Source organism: Apis mellifera, linkage group LG12 (assembly GCF_003254395.2).
Source record: "Apis mellifera strain DH4 linkage group LG12, Amel_HAv3.1, whole genome shotgun sequence".
NCBI lineage: Eukaryota > Metazoa > Arthropoda > Insecta > Hymenoptera > Apidae > Apis > Apis mellifera.
The window spans coordinates 1,263,425-1,285,152 of record NC_037649.1 but is presented as its reverse complement, the minus strand read 5'-3'; positions in this window follow the sequence as shown (position 1 = coordinate 1,285,152).

The following is a 21,728-nucleotide window of genomic DNA, read 5'->3' as shown; positions in this document are numbered from 1 at the left end:
CCCTTTTTTATTTTCTCTTTCTCCCTCCCTCTTCTCTCCTCCATTTCCCCTTCAGAATTTCAAAGAGAAGTGAGCGGGCATAGAGAATATACGCGGGCCAAGTTTCTCCAGTGTTATACATATATATATATGTATATTCGCATATTGCGTATTGTACAACATTGCCGGTGATTTGAAAAGAAATATTGCGTCGAGTGTGGGGAGGAGAGGGGAGGAAAAATGTAGATTTACAGAAGAAGACGGTGGAAATATTCGAAATTCACTGTTACGTGGGGATAACAAGGGAAGGAGGGGGAGGGGGGGGAGGGAAAGAGGTAATCTTTCACGTACCAGCGAAATACGATGGCGTCGTTCAACAACCGCTTTCTTTTCTCCAGTATTTCTCCCCTTGTTTCTCTTATTTCTTCTCTTTCTTTCTTTTTTTTTTCTTTCTCTCTTTCCAAGAAAAATAACTGGACCGGAATGTAGGACAAACGAAAACGGCTTGTTCGTCATTATTTCAAGCCGTGATGCGCGAATTTCTTTGCATTTTCCTTCCGTTCTGGTAATCTTTCGAATTCTCTCTCTCTATATATATAAATTCTTTCTCTCTCTCTTTCTTTCCTAGGGACTCTTCAAAGGTTGGCAAGCGTGGCTGAAACTGCGGGCTGCGCAGTCTGACATGAGCCCACAGCTCTCAGTCGAACCGCAATAAAAAGGAGCGAGGTTGTAGGAATAAAATATGAGAAATAACGCTCTTGGATCTTTTCCCCGTGACGGGGTAAGGAAGGAAACGAGATGAAGGCGCAAGATGGTGGAGGAAAAAGAGGAGACCGCGATGTTTTGTGAAGGGGAGATGGCGGACAGGTGATGTTATTAAACTTTATCCACCGTTCTATATATCGATCAATTTTTGTTTCCGTTGTTTTATCTCGTTCTATACCTTTTAAATTATAATTTTCGTTCTTCTCCGTTTTTTCATTTCTTCAAAAATTTTTATTTTTATTAATTTTTCCGAGTTTGGAGATAAGTTAGGTTATGTAATGTGCTTTCGTGTTTCGTTTTTCTTCTCCAATTTAAGGATTTTATTTGTTAAAATTGTATTATTATGTAGAAACGTGAATACTTGAAATGGAGAGCTTATTTATATTGGAGATTATAAGGTAACAAGATTTTTCGAGGCAGTGATTGTCAAGTAATAAAGTGAAATGTTATGTAGATGCTTTCTGTATTTTGTTTTGTATTATTAAAAGATTCTGTGCAGTGGACAATAATGGAGTATTTTTATTTTATATAAATTATTGCAAAAACTGAGACATTGAAGTAGAAGTGGAGATAAGAATGACGGAAACGTTGTTATCGTACAAATTTTATCTTTTTTTTTTTGTTTTATTTATTTTATTTTTAAAATCGTACGCATTAAAAATAGAAATGGAGATTTTATTTAGATATGGATGCTATAATTAAATTTTAAAATATCATTTCATTCTGTAACATCGATCAGTTTTTGTTTTTCGTTGTTTTATTTTATTTTTTTTTAAATTATAATTCCATTCTTTTTCATTTTTCATTACCTTTTTTTTTTCGATTTAACGATTTTAAAATTGCATTTACAGAATATAGAAATATAGAAATAAAATTTTATTATAGTAGAAATGAAAACATTATTACATTTTTTCCTTTCATTTTTCATTTATTAAAATTAATTTTATTTTTGAACTTTTATTTTTACTATTAGAGAATTTTATTTCAAAATAGATTCTTCTTTATAAGATTTTAACATTTAAAATTATACTAGTGTCCAAATACTGGAGAAGATTAAATGTACAAAAAAAAAAAATCTATTCAAAATTAAAATTCTATTCAATTCTATTCATCTTAAAATACAAATGAATCAGTGAATCAGAGATACACATACAGCTCTCTTCTCATTCTCCAAATATCTTCAAATATCACTTTATTCTCTGATCATGTTCGAATATATATATATATTTTCAAAGATAAAAGGAGAAAAGGAATAAAAATAATATATTTATAAATCGTGACTTTTATAATACACTAAAATTGTGTATATATAACAACGAATTCCATACCAGAAGCGAGACTCGTAACACGGCGGAATCGATACCATCAGAAGTGATTTATGTCGGGACTTATTGTCGAATAAAAATTGGCCGGTTCTACAGAAACGAGCTTTGTCACCGGCTATTTCTCACCCGAATGGCCCTTCTTAACCTTTCGTAGTTTGCACGCCCACATCTTTGTCAATTTTTTGTTTTATCCGTAGTTCTTAAATTTTCAAAAATCAAAAATAAAAAGCCAAGCCAGTCGACCATATTTTTTAACTCTCTCTCTCTCTCTAGAAAGTTATGCGTTCTTTTTTTTTTTTTTTTTTTTTTTACGTTTCTTGTTGCAAACAAATTTGTTGTATGGTTTTCGAAATGGAATCAAGCATTTTTTTTTATTTTTTTATTTTTTTTTTTTTTTATTCGAAATCAAAATGAACGGCGAAAAGAAGAGCAAACGCTTCGATAATAAAATTTCAAGTTTTTATTCGAAATGGTATAAAAAAGTTGTAAAATATAATAACTCAAACCGTACGATCAAATAATTTCGAATAATTTATCCTTTTATACGAGTACGAATAATTTTAAAGATGTATTTCAAGACGGAGCAAATAAATTTTTTAAAATAACAGGTGGATAGATGAGTGGAAAAAAGTTTACGCGTTTCCCGCCGCGACACGTTGTAAAATAAATATAATCGTATTTAATTTTAATACTTGGAAACGTTCAGAGATATTGCAATTACACACACATAAACACATCGCACATACACGTTGTAATTCCCTGGCCGCTGCTCTCCACGTTCGCGGTTAAATGTTAAATGATTCGTTTTCAAACAGGTTTTACATCTCAGATTATCGTACCGTAGGCGTACTGTGCTGCCACCATGATGCAATAAACACTACCGATTCAACGGAAGTCGCCATGTCGTGACGTTTCAAAGATTTATAGATATTTGTAGAAAACGAACCTATTTAACGTTCACATTGTTCATCGCTGTAAATTGAATCACGGTTAATGTATCGCCATTCAAATAATAACGCGATAAATCTTTGCGTCGTTTAACACTTGCAACCACGTTTCCAACTACGTTTATACGTGTAAAATCAACTTTGATCTCGAGATTAATAATTCAGAAATTTTTCTCGTTTCGATTTGGATTGAATTAGGTTAGGTTGGTGAAACTGAATTTCATCGGGAAACGGTAATAATAATTTTTATTGTTTTGATTAAATAAATTTTTAAAATTATAATTCACCGTGGAAACGAAGATAATTAATAATTTTATCAATCTATTGAATTCCATCGGAAAAGTTGTTCAACTCTTTCGAAATCGATATATTTCACGAATTTTTAAACGAACATAACCTAACCTATATAACTCGTTTATAAAACTCGTGCAATTCTACGCAAAGCTGTAAATGATTCTTCGATTCTAGAATTATTTATACACGTATCATTGGAAAAAAATTTTCCTTTCACATTATCAATGTGTATCTCATTAAATCTATATAATATCATCTCAAAATCGTGAAACTCGTTATTCGCAGGAGACAATCTTCCTTCAAATTGAAACAAGGATCTTCTATCATACTCACGGGTCAAAATAAACGTGTTGATATACGAATTAGCATAGCGTTTCGTTGGAAGGGAGGGGGAAAAGGAACAATATCCATTGAAATTTCGATCGGTCGATACTGTTCGATTCGCAAAGCCCGGGGGACGACCGAACGACGATTTGTTTTGGTGTCGAGCGTTTTGTTTTTCCCGGCCTCGTCCATTAACTTCTACATCAACTCAGAACACGATTATCCGCATCCGGTGATCCGTCTCTATCCGGCGATCCATGTCAGCTTCGAAATGCCAGTAAACGCGTTCGTGTGTGGTGGTGGGGGGAGGAAGGGAGAAAGGGAAGAGGAAGGGAGGAGGAAGGGAATATTGTTTCGCCTGTAAAAAAAGAAAAAAAAAATAGGAAAAAGGAAAAAATGTTATTTAAAATATTTTTTTTTTTTTTGCACGATCATGCATCGACACATACGCTCGCGTGTACAACAAGAATGCGTGTATCAGGGTGGAACGAAACGTAGGAATTCTTATTTGCCATTCATGAGTTTTACCATGTGGGACGAAACGAAACTTGTTTAAAAGTTTTCCATATATCTTTTCAATCTTGATCGACACGTTTTTTTCGAACGAGGTTAAAAATTTTTATTTTTCGGAAACAAGTTTTTATTAATTAAACGGATGTCTCCTTTCATCTATCACGATTCATGTCGATTGTTATTTTCTATTTCAAACGATTCAAACTTTTATTTTTCCATATTGATCTTTGAGCATTGCAGCTATGCATAAATGTTTCCATTTTATTTATCAAAAATCCTGAATTAATTACAAAATTCTTTTACCAATCCATTATTGTTAAATTAAATTTACTTACCTTGTTTATTTACTCATTAAAATAAATAACAAGATAATTATTGCATATACCTATCCTTAACTAATCCTTAAATTAACAATCATTTTTTTCATTTCTTACATTTATTGTATTTAATAAAAATAAATTGTCAACTATTTTATTTATCAAAAATCCTGAATTAATTACAAAATTCTTTTATCATTATTGTCAAATTAAATTTACTTACCTTGTTTATTTACTCATTAAAATAAATAATGAGATAATTATTGCATATACCTATCCTTAACTAATCCTTAAATTAACAATCATTTTTTTCATTTTTTACATTTGTTGTATTTAATAAAAATAAATTGTCAACTATTTTATTTATCAAAAATCCTGAATTAATTACAAAATTCTTTTACCATTATTGTCAAGTTAAATTTACTTACCTTGTTTATTTACTCATTAAAATAAATAATGAGATAATTATTGCATATACCTATCTTTAATTAATCCTTAAATTAACAATCATTTTTTTCATTTTTTACATTTGTTGTATTTAATAAAAATAAATTGTCAACTATTTTATTTATCAAAAATCCTGAATTAATTGCAAAATTCTTTTACCATTATTGTCAAGTTAAATTTACTTACCTTGTTTATTTACTCATTAAAATAAATAATGAGATAATTATTGCATATACCTATCCTTAAATTAACAATCATTCATTTGTTACACGTTGTATTTAATAAAAAGTAAATTGTCAACTATTCAATATTTTAATCATAAAAAAATCTTTTGCCAATTATTCCTTACATTTATCACTTATTATCAAAGATCCCAATTTAATCATCAAAAAGATCCTTTCAATCATATTTATAAATTGACAATTATTCGAACCATCTGTCTATGGTATTAAAAACCTATAAATAACTGAAATGTAGGAAGCAGCAATCATCGTTCCCTCTCCTCGTTCATCCATCACGTTTCACAGGGTATTCTTCGGACGGAGAAAAGGGAGAAAGGGCTGGAAATTCACGGGATTTTCGCGCGATAAGTGACCAGAAGCGGCGCATGCTCGACGATAATTTCCATCTGCTCGTAGAAAAAAACTCGTTCACCGAGGTGCGGAAACTCGTTGGGCCAGCGAGACATCTCGAGGATCTACGAAACGTAGCCCGATTTCGCGCGAGCAGAACAATGGCCAAAGGCAAGGCCACTTTCTTTCCATCTTGACCATCTCTCTCTCTCTCTCTCTCTCTTCCTTCTGTTTAAGTCGGCTCCGTGAAAACGCAGACTAATTTCTCCTGTCTCGCCCCTCCGCCACCCTCCTCGAGAGTCGACGACGACGACGACGACGACGACGGCGGAGTGGCCCGCAGCAAGCTGGAGGGAAAGGGTTACAGAGGCGGAAGGTTGAAGAGGGGATCCGCACAAAGAGCAGAGGAGTGTGCAACAATTATAAACACCGTGGCAATTACAGTGGCCTGGGTGCGTGCATGCTTTCTTCCTTTACTTCTTTCTTTCTCTCTCTCTCTCACGCTCTCCTCCCTCCCCCCTCAACTTGCCTGTGAATTGCACCGGCCGTGGAAGAGACCATGCGCCTGCCTCTTCAACCACGGCCGGATGAAACCACCACCACCACCACCACCACCATCCGCCATCCCCTGGCTGCTTTCACCTTTTACTCGGTTGTAATTGAGCTGGAATCATACAACGATGAGGAGGAACTCGGGTAGAAACGAGTGGCTACTTGGACGCGTCACGTGTGGGATCTCGAGATGCTTTCCTATTGTCAGCTGTTGCGAGTGAGATAGAGAGAGGGAGGGGAGAGAGAGAGAGAGATTTAAGAGGAATATCGAAAGTGACGTGTTTATATATATATATGTATATATGTATAGGGGACGATTATGGACAATTGCGTGGATCGCACGTAAGATGAGTAATTTTACACGTAGTTGTGAGTGGTTTATTTTGGAGAAGGAGGGTGGTGATGTATTCGTGGGAGAAGAGATCTTTTGGAAGATTTTTAGAAATAAATAAGATTATTTATCACATGCAAATTTTGGAAATATTTTATGGTGTAAATTCGTCAAAATTGTATGAATTGTATTTTGGAAATTTTGTAATTTATTAATTGTTAATTATGAGAGAAAGTTATTTTAAATTACTTTAATATCGAAAATGACGTATTTATATATATAGGAGACAATTATAAATAGTTATGTGGATCACACAACTAAGTTGAGTAATTATACATAGTTGTAAGTGATTTGCTTTAGAGAAGGAGGATGGTGATATATTCGAAGAAAAGAGATCTTTTGAAAGATTTTTAAAAATAAATAAATGTAATAAAGATTGTTTATCACATGAAAATTTTGGAAATATTTTATTGTGTAATTTTATTTATTTTATAAAATATTATTTATTAAATATTTTATGGGATAAATTCAAAATTGCATGAATTGTATTTTGGAAATTTTGTAATTTGTTAATTATTAATTATGAGAGAAAGTTATTTTAAATTTCTTTAATATCGAAAATGACGTGTTTATATAGGAGATGATTGTGAATAGTTGTGTGAATCACACAATTATACATAGTTGTGAGTGGTTTGCTTTAAAGAAAGAGGGTAGTGATATATTCGTGAGAAAAGAAATCTTTTGGAAGATTTTTAGAAATAAATAAGATTGTTTATCACATGCAAATTTTGGAAATATTTTATGGTGTAAATTCGTCAAAATCGTAAATTCGTATGAATTGTATTTTGGAAATTTTGTAATTTGTTAATTATTAATTAATTAGTACGAGAAAAAGTTATTTTAAATTTATTTAATATCGAAAATGACATGTTTATGTAGGGGATGATTGTGAATAATTGTGTGAATCACACAACTAAGTTGAGTAATTATATATAGTTGTGAGTGGTTTGTTTTAGAGAAGGAGGATGGTGATATATTCGAAGAAAAGAGATCTTTTTAAAATAAATAAATGTAATAAAGATTGTTTATCACATGAAAATTTTGGAAATATTTTATTGTATAATTTTATTTATTTTATAAAATATTATTTACTAAATATTTTACGGAGTAAATTCGAAATCGTATGAATTATATTTTGGAAATTTTCTAATTTATTAATTGTTAATTAATTAGTACGAGAGAAAGTTATTTTAAATTTCTTTAATATCGAAAATGACGTGTTTATATAGGAGATGATTGTGAATAGTTGTGTGAATCACACAATTATACATAGTTGTGAGTGGTTTGCTTTAAAGAAAGAGGGTGATGATATATTCGTGAGAAAAGAGATCTTTTGAAAGATTTTTAAAAATAAATAAATGTAATAAAGATTGTTTATCACATGAAAATTTTGGAAATATTTTATTGTGTAATTTTATTTATTTTATAAAATATTATTTATTAAATATTTTATGGGATAAATTCAAAATTGCATGAATTGTATTTTGGAAATTTTGTAATTTGTTAATTATTAATTATGAGAGAAAGTTATTTTAAATTTCTTTAATATCGAAAATGACATGTTTATATAGGGGATGATTATGAATAATTGTGTGAATCATAAATTGAGTAATTATACATAGTTGTGAGTGGTTTGCTTTAGAAAAGGAGAGTGATGATGTATTCGTGGAAGAAGAGATCTTTTGGAAGATTTTTAGAAATAAATAAGGTTGTTTATCACATGCAAATTTTGGAAATATTTTATAGTGTAAATTCGTCGAAATCGAAATGAATTATATTTTGGAAATTTTGTAATTTGTCAATTGTTATATAATTAATTAGTACGAGAGAAAGTTATTTAAATTACTTTAATATCGAAAGTGACGTGTTTATATATAGGGGATATTTGTGTGGATCGCATATAAGCTGAGTAATTATACATAGTTTAGTGAGTAGTTTATTTTAGAGAAAGAGGGTGGTGATATATTCGTGGGAGAAGAGATCTTTTGGAAGATTTTTAAAATGTAATAAAGGTTATTTATCACATGCAAATTTTGGAAATATTTTATGAAATATTATTTCATAAAACAGATATATTTTTTCCAATTGTTATATCGTGAAATATTCTTGCGCTATTTTTCACGAAATTAAATGTAAATTCGTCGAAATTGCATGAATTATATTTTGGAAATTCTGTAATTTGTTAATTGTTAATTTTTTGTTTACTAATTTGAAAATATTTTATGGTGTTATAAATTAGTCGAAATCGCATGAATTGTATTTTGAAAATTTTGTAATTTGTTAATTGTTAATTAATACAAGAAAAAATTATTTTAAATTACTTTAATATCGAAAATGAATGTTTACATATATAGAGGATGAATGAATAGTTGTTTGAATCGCACACAACTAAGCTGAGTAATTATACATAGTTGTGAGTGGTTTGCTTTAGAGAAGGAGGGTGATGATATATTCGTGGGAGAAGATTAGATAAAGATTGTTTGCTATGTTTAAAATACACGTATGAAGAAAAAAAAATGTGGCTATACAAATTTGGAAATATTTTATGGTGTAATTTTATGGTATTTGCAGATATATTTTTCCACTTGTTACACGTGAAATATATCTTGCGCTATTCTCCATGAAATTAAATGTAAATTCGTTGAAATAGCATGAATTATATTTTGGAAATGTTATAACCAACTAATACAAAAGAAAATTATTTTATTTAAATTCATATTATACTTTCAACTCTTAATAAAAAGAATTTTCCATTACTAGTTACTTATAAACTATTTTCAGATATTTTTATTTTAATAATTAAGAATATATTGTCAGTGGATAAATCAACAAGGATTATTATGAAAGAATGATAATTTGTTACAATTTGTTTATTAATCTCGAGTTAAAAGTTTAGCAGAAATATAGATGTAACACGGGAAATCCTAAATGGAATCCAATACGCGAGTGATGCAATGAAATTTCAACATTAAAAGGGATCAATGAAATCGAATCAACCAGACATCAATCGTGATGTTTCATGGCCATCAAAATCCCAAAACCATTGTCACGTGTGTGTATATATGTATGTCGTTTACTAACGGAACAATCGTGACACGAGTCATAAATCAGTAGGCAACCATTTTTTGATCCACGTTTGAATATCACGTTTGTTTTATTCGGGACAATACGGCGCAGGTAGAGTTAATGGAACTTCTAATAAAAACCACCGTTAAATCTCACTTATATTCGTTAATAAGACAGAAATTGATGAGGTATATAATTTGAGTGACCGATATGAATTGGCCAACACTGTAATTGATACAATGCCTATCCATTTTCAACGAATTGATCAATTGCTCGTACACTCACTAGATTATTATTAACAAAATTGTTTTGACGTAATAAATAAAGAAGTTGAGACTCGATTAATTGTTTATATTAAGGATAGATGATAATCAAGTTTTATCATATTTATTAAAATAAAATTATAGCAGGAAGGTATTCGTTGAAAATATTATCCTGTGAAATAAATTATCCATTCTTCTGATCAAAGAAAATTTGTAAAATAAATTATGGTGTAAAAAAATATTAATATTTTTATAAGTGAATATAATTTAATTTTTCTCTCTGTAAGACTGTTAATAATTTGGAATATTTATATATATTCTTATTATTTTATCCTTAACAAATTTGTACATCTATATGATAAAATTAAAATATACTTTTAATGGTTCACAATCACACTATTCTCCCAACATCTGTTTACCGTTCCAAATATATTTATCCTTCATCGCGTTCTCTTCGACGGGGTCTCTCGATTATCTTTTAAACCAAGGACGTCGAAAGTAAACAAACATGGAAACACGAATTCGCTCGCGGAGTCATTTACACAAGTGAATGGCAAAACTTTGTTAATAATTCCAGACATGTTTACTCTCCACGCGGAATTAAACAATTCGCAAATTAATTTTATCCGAATTTATCGAAATATTATCGATCAACGAGGCGACAAACCTCGTGTTCGATCGTCCAATAATAAGGGAGAGCGAGAAGGAGGCATCGATCGTCGTGGATCGTGTGCCGCGTGGAAGGCGGTGGAAGGCAAACGTCGTCGCTAATTTATTCGTGGAAGCACCAAGAGAGTACCGGCGACACCCTCTCCAAATTTCCTCTTCCGACGTGTACGCGATTCGATCATGTCGGCCTACGTTATTTTGCCGTCGTCGGAACAGAGCACAGGAACCACTTATATTTGTGTTTATTACGTCGAGATGTGACGTCATTTCCTGAGGGAAGGAGGACGGAATAACCTCATCACCGTATCCCACAGACTCGGCGGCAGTGATTCCCCTCTTTGAATGGAGCCAAGTGGTTCGTGTTCGCTCTCTCTCTCTCTCCCTCTCTCTCTCTTTCTCTCTCTCTCTCGCCTCCTCTTTGTCGTGGATCTCTTACTTTTCTCGCGCTTTTATGAGAGAACGGATTTCGTCAAGTTTCGTTCCATTGTGAGGAAGAATCGCAATTAAAGTTTTTAAGCTCCGTCGACGAGGGGTTAATTTTGAAAAATTAGATGTTTCGTAATCGTCCATTTCACGCGTGAAACATGTCTCTCTGGCGACGAGATTGAGATAATTTCTACGTGAGACGTTAATTAAATCTGGTGGGATTCTTTATTTTTTTTTTTTTTAATTTAGTAATTAAAATTCATATAAGAAGATTTTTTTCCATCAAGAGTTTCATCAAGAAGATGTGAAGAAAATGATGGATATGTGAAAATTGGCAAAGTTAATAAGAAGGTTGTAAAAATAGTGAGAATATTTACAACAATGGTAAAATAAAATATATATGTGTGTTGGAATTTTATTTTTGAAACAAGTGACTTAAAGAAAAATTGTATTAATTATAAAATTGAATAATCAGTAGAAAAATCATAAAGTTGGTAGACTTCTTTCAAATTAAAGAAAAAAATAATAAAAAAATACCTTTATATTTTATTTTCATGAAAAAACAGAACGAATAAATTCATAGCTACTTGTCCTACATTCTTTTAATATACTCTGAAACACCTAATTTAATCAAAATGCATTTAATTTAATCTTTTTCGGTTTTATTAAATAACGTCTGTAATGTTCATTGAAATTAATTAAATAAGTCTCATGATGAACAAATTTTTTTTGTCCTAAATTAGTACAGCTTCTCTTCTCAAATTTCGAAGCATACTTCTTTCGTTGCAAATTTTAGTTTGCAGTCCAACAGATCTACGAGACAAACCTAATTTAACTTGAAAAATAAAACTAAAGTCAACAATTATTTTAAGCATCTAATCTAATCAAGAAAATTGATTCTACAAGCCAAAACAAATATAAAAATATCGATTGCTTATTTATTTATCAAGATATTGGATATTTATGCAAAATAAGAATACAAAAATCCAAAAATTATCCCTAAACTTAATCTAATCCAAGAGAATTTTAAAAACAAAAATATTGATTACTTAGATATTTATGCAAAATACAAATATAAAAATCTATAACTTATCCCTAAATTTATCTTTTCTAAATTTAATTAATCTAATCTAATCCAACAGAATTGTGGAAAAATATCAATTGCTTATTTATTTATCAAATAGACATTTATGCAAAATATGAACACAAAAATCAACTATTCCCAAATAACATATTCAAAAAGTTATACCCAAAATTAACTTAACCTAACTTAATTCAATCACAAGTAATATATTCAAAACTTATTCCCAAACTTGACTTAATTTAATCCAACAGAATTGTAGAAAAATATCAATTGCTTATTTATTTATCAAATAGATATTTATGCAAAATACGAATACAAAAATCAATTGACGTTCCCAAGTAACATATTCAAAAAGATATACCCAAAGATAACTTAACCTAACCTAATTTAATTACATATCCAATATCCAAATTTATTATCCCCAAACTTAACTTAACCTATAATCTAATTCAACAGGATTCTACAAAAATATCAATTGCTTATTTATTTATCAAATAGACATTTATGCAAAATACGAATATAAAAAATCAACTATTCCCAAATAACATATTCAAAAAGCTATATCCAAAGTTAACTTAACTTAATTCAATCATAAGTAACAATATTCAAAATTTATCCCCAAACCTAACTTGACTTAATTTAATCCAATAAAATTGCAGAAAAATATCAATAACTTATTTATTTATCAAATAGAAAATTAATTGACGTTCCCAAGTAACATATTCAAAAAGATATACCCAAAGATAACTTAACCTAACCTAATTTAATTACATATCCAATATTCAAATTTATTATCCCCAACTTAACCTATAATCTAATTCAACAGGATTCTACAAAAATATCAATTGCTTATTTATTTATCAAATAGACATTTATGCAAAATATGAACACAAAAATCAACTATTCCCAAATAACATATTCAAAAAGCTATACCCAAAAATAACCTAACTTAATTCAATCACTTAATTCAATAACATATTCAAAACTTATCCCCAAACTTAACTTGATTTAATTTAATCCAACAGAATTATAGAAAAATATCAATTGCTTATTTATTTATCAAATAGATATTTATGCAAAATACGAATACAAAAATCAACTGATGTTTCCAAATAACATATTCAAAAAGATGTACCCAAAGATAACTTAACCTAACCTAATTTAATTACATATCCAATATCCAAATTTATTATCCCAAAACTTAACTTAACCTATAATTTAATTCAACAGGATTCTACAAAAATATCAATTGCTCATTTATTTATCAAATAGACATTTATGTAAGAAACGAATACAAAAATCAATAACATATCCAAAACTTGTCCCTAAATTTATTCAATTCAACAGCAATCGTACAAAAATATCGATTTATTCAATTATTTATTCACGAATAGACACTCTGCATATTAAAAAATACAAAAACTTACAGACAACGTCCATATCCATATCCATCGATCGCAAACTTTCACGCGAAAATTGCATCGTCATCGCGAACGACGATAATCGAAACGAGGCTCGCCTATTAACTCGTCCAGAACCGAAAGGCCGGTTCACAAATGTTCACGCGTGAGCCGATACACGCGGCCAGTTAACTTGATATTCGTCTGACAGCTCGGTCCTTCCCTTTAACCAACTCGTACCAACCTAGCTATTTGGCCGGCGTGCCTCTAACCCCGGCTATTTAACGTTCCAAGTGCAAAGTGTCGTGCCATTACAGGGTGGCGGGCGCGGCGCTCCATTAAGCAACGTACGGGCCTCGCCGTACAGAGACGCGCGCCGTGTATCCCGCCATGGCCGTGAAACGAACGGAAGGATACGAGGTGTGGGGGTCGTGGCGTGCAGGAATAGCTGCATTTCGTGCCAAGCAATGCCTTTAATTAAACCGAAGGGGGGACGTGTGTTGTGTCATCTCGATGCTGGACCACCGCTTGTATCCAACGGTGTACTTGGCCAGGGGCCCTTCTCCCTGCACGCGAAAATTTCCGCCATTTTGTTTCATTCGCGAAACTTCGACCGGCCAAACCCACCTAACGAGATCTTCCGCTCGAATTCCCCGCAGGGAATCGTTCTCCTCTCTTTCGCTTTAGCCATCATTCTGTTTACATTTGGATAATAAATATATTATTTCTTTCTTCGTTCTACTTTACCGTTGATGCTATATAAATCGTTTTTCATTATGAAATTGGTGTCATTGAATTTTTTGTTTCCTTTCTATTTTGGAAAAGCGATTTAAAATTTTAATTTTTAAATAAATATAATAAATATAATAATAAATATAATAATATAATAAATATAATAAATATAATAATAAATTTAATAATTTAATAAATATAATAAATATAATAATAAATATAATAATATAATAAATATAATAAATATAATAATAAATATAATAATATAATAAATATAATAAATTTAATAAATTTAAATATAATAATATATAAATATATAATATAATAATATAAAAATATAATAAATTTTTCGTTTGAGAATCGAATCTTGGAATAGTCATCAGAAAATTGCAAAATGTAAACGTACGGTGTCTGGTATCAGATTAAAGAAATAAGATTTTTTTTTCCATTCTATTTGGCTGTTCTGGAAAAATATGGATTTACGTCTTCGAGCTTTTAAATCGTTATTACGTGAAATATACGCGTGTAACTGGTAGTAGAATCGAAGAAAAATAAAAAAAATAAATTTTTTTTTTTAAAGATGATTCAGGTTTTTGATCGAAATCGTTATCTGAAAATTATGTAACTGATATATATATGCGACAGTACAATCAGAAATGATATGACTTTGCGTTGGAAATATAAGTTACGGAATGGAACGGGAATGCAATCTCTTTTTTCTTTTTTTTTTTTTTTATTTGAATTTTATTTTTATTGTTCCAATGGTATCTGATCGAATCCGTTCATGCTCGTTACCGTTATTCAACGTAAAAATTCGTATCATGCTACATCCGCTCGAATTTTCTTTTACCTTTTTTTGGAAAAATTTGATTCAGATCGTTGCATGTTTTATATATATATATATATACTTGTGTGAAGAGTGGATAATGAATCTAATTTATAAATGCAGTGTGTTATTTTTTATCTTCTATTTTATTCTCGATTTTAATTTTTAGAAGAATAGAAGGCAAATTCTCATAAAACGATGATGTTGAAGAAATCCAAGATTATTTAATATTTGGCAATTTAATATCGATGTAAGTTTCGTGATTTCGACTTTAAAAAGAGAAGGAATCATAAAGATAGCGTGGATGGAAAAAAAGGAATTTGATTCTTGGTCCACAAAAGATCCTCAACCGCTTTTGCTAATATTTTAATACCGGAGCCCGGAGTTCTTTTGCCAGTTTCGGAGGGCGATTCCCACCATCGCATGCATAATATGCATAATCTTGGATACGTAATAAACGCGTATACTTACAAAGGGAAGCGTTCGTGGCCGGAGCACAATTGAAAGTGATTGCAAGAAATGGATGAGAAACGGTGACCTTGATTGCTTCATTAGAGTTCTATAGAAAATCATTTCCTCCTCTTTATTTACATTTCTTTGGTTGAAATTTTAATTCCGTTACGATATTTCGAGTGGAAATTTTTATTCCTAACCAACAAATTTAGACGAGTAATTTTTCTTTTTTTTTTAAATAGAATTTATTAATAAGTTGGAAGGATTTATTCCGCGAGGAAATGAAAGTTTTTACGTTTAAACTTTAGAATGGTGGAAAAGCTAAATCCTTTCTCCAGTTACGGGGAGGAAAAAAGAAAGTTATTAAAAGAAAGCGATGAAAAGGATTTTAAGAAGCTAAGGTAAGAAAAGAGTTCAATAGCTGTTCGTTTACAATCACAATAAGGTATTTCTATTACATGTATAAAAAAGCATGAAAACAAATTTTATCATTGTCATTGAAATTGTCAGAATTTTCTTAAAATTTTCTTAAGAAAAAGAGAGAAGAGATTACTGTTTAATTTAATTCTTCATGATGTTGAATTATGTTTGAATGATGTTTAAACTTAATCCTTATCTACACTTAATTAATATATTAATTGATATATGATGTTGGATCATGTATCATATCTTTTAAACATTATTAACATATTGTTAACATTCAAAAAATGATGTTTAAACTTAATCCTTATTTATTACACTTAATTGATATATTAATTGATACATGATGTTGGGTTATGTATCATATCTTTTAAACATAACATTATTAACATGTTGTTAACATTCAAAAAATGATGTTTAAACTTATTTACACTTAATTAATATATTAATTGATATATGATGTTGAGTTATGTATCATATCTTTTAAACATAACATTATTAACATGTGGTTAACATTCAAAAAATGATGTTTAAACTTAATCCTTATTTACACTCAATTGATGTTGGGTTATGTATCATATCTTTTAAACATTTTTAATATTATTAACATATTGTTAATATTCAAAAAATGATGTTTAAACTTAATCCTTATCTACTTATCTTAATTGATATATTAATTGATATATGATGTTGGGTATGTATCATATCTTTTAAACATTTTTAATATTATTAACATGTTGTTAACATTCAAAACATGATGTTTAAATTTAATCCTTATCTACATATTTAAATTTATCCTCTATCTACTAAACTTAATCTTTATCTACTTAATTGATATATTAATTGATACATGATATTAGGTTATATATCATATCTTTTAAACATTTTTAACATTATTAACATGTTGTTAACATTCAAAAAATGATGTTTAAACTTATTTACACTTAATTAATATATTAATTGATATAAGATGTTGGGTTATGTATCATATGTTTTAAACATAACATTATTAACATGTTGTTAACATTCAAAAAATGATGTTTAAACATAATCCTTATCTATACTTAATTGATACATTAATGTTACACATTTGTGTAAAAATAGGACACGTATATTTGAATTCCAAAAGATATTTATTCGATATTTGCATCAAATTTCTGAACAGATATAGATAATAGCGCAGAAATGCGATGCAGAAAGTGAACTAAATTCTAGATCGAATATTTCAATAGATGGAGAAACAAAGGATCCGTTTCATCCATAATTCCGAATTAGCATGAGAATCGAAAATTGGACGTGTGTAAAACGAGATTTATTCACCAACAGATGTAGATTAACTACAAGTGCAATCAAGAACGTTTCAACAAACGATTTATTCCCAATGATATAATAAAAAAGAAGAAATTATTTCATCATAAAATTTTATACACCTAACCTAACAAAACAGAAATTTTCCTTCCTCCAATCTTTTCTATTCTAACCTAACTTAAACCCAGAGAGAAAATAAATAAATCCAGAGAGAATTTGAACGAAAATTGCAACGAATGAGTAATTTATTTCTTCCAAACAACTCGATTTCCTCTTGAAAAAAAAAAATCCAACCCAAATTCGACCCTTCAACTTCAACCTCAACTTACACTCTATCTTGGAATTTAACCTGTTGGAGGGAAGAGACGCAAAAATTTCCAGCAAGAAGCGATGCATAAAAGTTTTCTTCCGGATCGACTCTTCTTTTTCTCCTAACCTAACCTAACCTTAACTCAACAGAGACGGCTGGATGTAGAACCGAAAATTGCGGCAAATGAGGAGAGGAGGGAGAGCAAATATCTCGATTTCCTCGCGTAATCGCACCGCATTTTTGTTCGAGGCAAAAAAAAAAAAAAAAGGAAGCACGACCCAAATTCGACTCTTCAACTTCAACCGCACGCTTCCAACACACTCTCGCGGAATTTAACCTGTTGGAGGGAAGAGATATAGAAATTTCCAAGCATTGTCCAAGAATTATGCGAAACTCGTCCGGATTTAGCAAAGTCTCCTTCTTCTGGTGAATCGGATACTTTTTCCCCTCTCCTTCTCTCTCTCTCTCCCTCTCCTTTCTCTCTTTGACAGTCGACTGTCGTCATTAGGACTTTACAAGCTCGACGCGAACTCTTGGAAGGGATACGTGCCGGGAATCTGAGACTCTGCGCGAGAAGAAGAAGAAGAAGAAGAAGAAGAAGAAGAAGAAGAAGAAGAAGAAAGCTTTTTCGATTCTAAAGCGGCCGTTACACATTTTGTTGGGGGGGAGGAAGAGTGAAAAGGTTTCGTGACCTCTTATTCATTGGGAAATCGACGTGGCGTGGCCTGAAAGTAAACCTAAACCCGAAAGACTTGTAAATTTTCCCTTCCTTGCCGTCCCGTAAATACGATGTCGATCGATAATCGCTTTTTTTTTCTTCCGTCACTGCCACGCGAATTTTAATACAAATTGGATTCTTGGAATGGGAGGAGAGGGGATAAATTCGTTTCTCCCGATTAAAATTTAAGGAACCGGGCGAAGTTTGATTGGAAATTTTATTGTTATTATTTGTTTTTGTTTTTATTAATTTTTGTTTGTTTGTTTTTGTTTTTATTAACTTTTGTTTGTTTGTTTTTATTAATTTTTATTTGTTTGTTTTTATTAACTTTAGTTTGTTTGTTTTTATTAATTTTTGTTTGTTTGTTTTTATTAATTTTTATTTGTTTTTATTAACTTTTGTTTGTTTGTTTTTCTTTTATTAACTTTTGTTTATTTATTTTTGTTTTTATTAATTTTTACTTGTTTGTTTTTATTAACTTTTGTTTATTTGTTTTTCTTTTATTAACATTTGTGTTTTTGTTTTTATTAACTTTTGTTTGTTTTTTTGTTTTTATTAACTTTTATTTATTTGTTTTTATTAACTTTTGTTTGTTTGTATTGTTTTTATTAACTTTTATTTGTTTGTTTTTGTTTTTATTAACTTTTGTTTGTTTGTTTTTATTAACTTTTGTTTTTTTATAATTTAATTCATAATTTAAATAAAAACAAATTAATTATAATGCATATTATTCATAACTTTGTATACATAATTATTTAGATTAGTATGAAAATTTAAGTTAAATTTTTGAATTTTTTGAAAATTTAAAAAAAATATTAAACGATTCAATAAATATTTATATATATATAATTATTTATTAATTAATATAATATAAAATTTATATCTCGCGGTTATATAGTTGGCAAGAAATGTTCAATGTTAGTAATCAGTATTTATGAGATATTAATATTTAAAGATCTGTTTAAAACAAAATTCAAATAATTTCTGATAAGGAAGTTTTCCTTTTTCCTACTGCAAAGAGGAAAATTAAAGTTTCTTTTTATATAGAATATACAATTATTTAGAAATGACGTTAATTAATTAAACACTTATACGTACATCATCATATTCAAATATTTAATAAAATATTATCCAAAAATAAAACAATATAGCAAAGAATATATTTATCAAAATAAAAGAAAAAAATATTAAAAAATTTTAAATACACTTTAATTTTGAATTTGGAATCATTAACAGATTCCATAAAATCCACAAATTAAAAAAAAAAATTAGATTGGAAAATTATCAGCACACAAAATTAATTTCAAAATATAATACATACGTAGCATTAATTAATAATTAACAAAAAAATCTTTAACTCGATTCCTCCTTACACAATTACCAAATTTCAACGAAAAAAATTATAATATCGTCCCAACGTCGTCCTCCAACCTTGAATCCGCCATTCAAGGTCACGTGCTCGATAGACATTGTGCGGTACACCGAGTTGTATCGACTGGGCTCGGTGGAAGGAAGAGAAAAAGAGAAAAAAAAAAAAGAGGAGAAGGAAGGAGAGAGAGAGAGAGAAAAAGAAAGAAGTCGAAAGGAAAGAAAGGACAGTTTTACAATGGGCAATCACGGTGCTCACGATTTAATTATGCTAATGCAACGTTAGGCGTCCGGGCAGAGGTTTGCAGTACCCGCTGGATCGACGTAATTGTCGCTGACTTCTTAATAGCCCGAGCAATTATCCCAACGAAGTACTGGGACTTGAGGGGAAGTTAATTCAGGTCGACGTTGGAATACAATTTCGTCGTGTCACTGTAACGATTCGACCTCCTACACGTTATTCACCAGCCAAGAGATTCTTTGGTACGAATCTTATCGCCAAATACCCAGATTTGCTCGATAAAGTTCGTGAAACCCAATGTAAGGACGTGGTAGCAACTTTCGTAGCCCGCTTTTATTTTGTTTACTCGCTCGCTTCGAAATAATTCTGAAAGAAAAAAAAAGAAAAATAAATATCGTTCGATTGGAAATTGATAATCGATCACTCTGATTCAATAATCGTAAAATCATTATTCATTATATTTTCGAATACGTTGATCGTATAATATATGTACACATTGTAGTAATTTTATTACAAAGACAATATTTATTATTTGGAAAATTTATTATATCGTGGCCACGGTTTCAGGCGAATAAAAATCTTTCGTTGGGATATTCTCGTTTCAAAGAGAATTGAAACTAAGAATTTCCTCGCCCCCTTAATTTCCGGTCTCATAGACGCGTGGGTTGTCTTGGAACAACGTCAACCGCACGATACGTGGCAGATTCATGTGGAAATTCGATTTCTATATATATAAGATGTTGATAGCAATCTTATTTAAATTCATATATATTTATGAATGTTTTACCATAAGAATTGATTAATCTATATTCTTAATATTTATAACTTTAATCTAGTGAATTTGATTGTATTAACATCAATTAAATTGTTTATTTTCTTATTGTTATTCTTTTATATGATGAATACAATTAATCAATGATAATTAATTTTATATAAAATTTTTTGAGTTATTATGTTAATTATCTATTAGTTAGGAAATTTCTTACATTTAATTGAAAGGTAAATGTTTTAAAACTTTTATGCTGGAACATGTGATAATTATGAGATTTTTTTTTATTAAAGAATAACTTCATAATTATTTAACGTATGAAACAATAATGAATGTTTTAAAAAGTGATATTATTTGATCCTTTTGCTCGAAATTTTATTATTAAATTTACATGTATCAACATTTTATCCTTTTTATTCGTATTTAATGATTTTCCAAAACATTTATTTTGAACATATTAAAGGATATGCAAACATTATAACAGCTAATATTCATTTGATCGATCAAATAATTGTGTATAATATGTGCTTGATCATACGATATTTTGAAGTTCTTTTGTGAAGCACGATTTAATTACGTAAGTATTTTAAAGCAATGTAAACAATAAATATGAGCATAATTTTCGACGAATTTACATTGATATATTTTCCATGGATATTATTTTATATCCATATTATACATCAATTTGTATAATATATTTGAAGAGTGATGGTTTAAATAATTAAATAATAAACTTTTACTTTGCTTGTTGTTAATTTAACCTGAATGAGAATGTAATAAAAGACACTTTGAAGATCAATTTTATTTCATTATAATATAATAAGGAAAACAAATTTCTATTATTTTTCATATATACACAAAAAAAAAGTAGTATTAATAATAAGACGTTTTTAAGAAATTAATTATTATATTAAATTAGCAGATAATTTTATAACAATTTTAATAAACTTCCATCAAAAAATAAACTAGGATCGAATCGAAAATATCATTTTTTATGAGGACGTACGTTTCATTCGTTTTATCGACATGCAAACAATCCCAAAACCAGAGAACAGGAACATTTGAGATAGCAGAAAACGACAACCTCTCTTGTAAATATTGTACGACTACTACTGCTATTACTATTACCGCCCAAGTTTAATATTTGATGTTTATTTAAAGATATGTCAATATTTTATTACCGCAAAAAGATATTACCACTTCTACAAATGGGAATCATGATACGAATATTTGTTTATCAAACAAATAT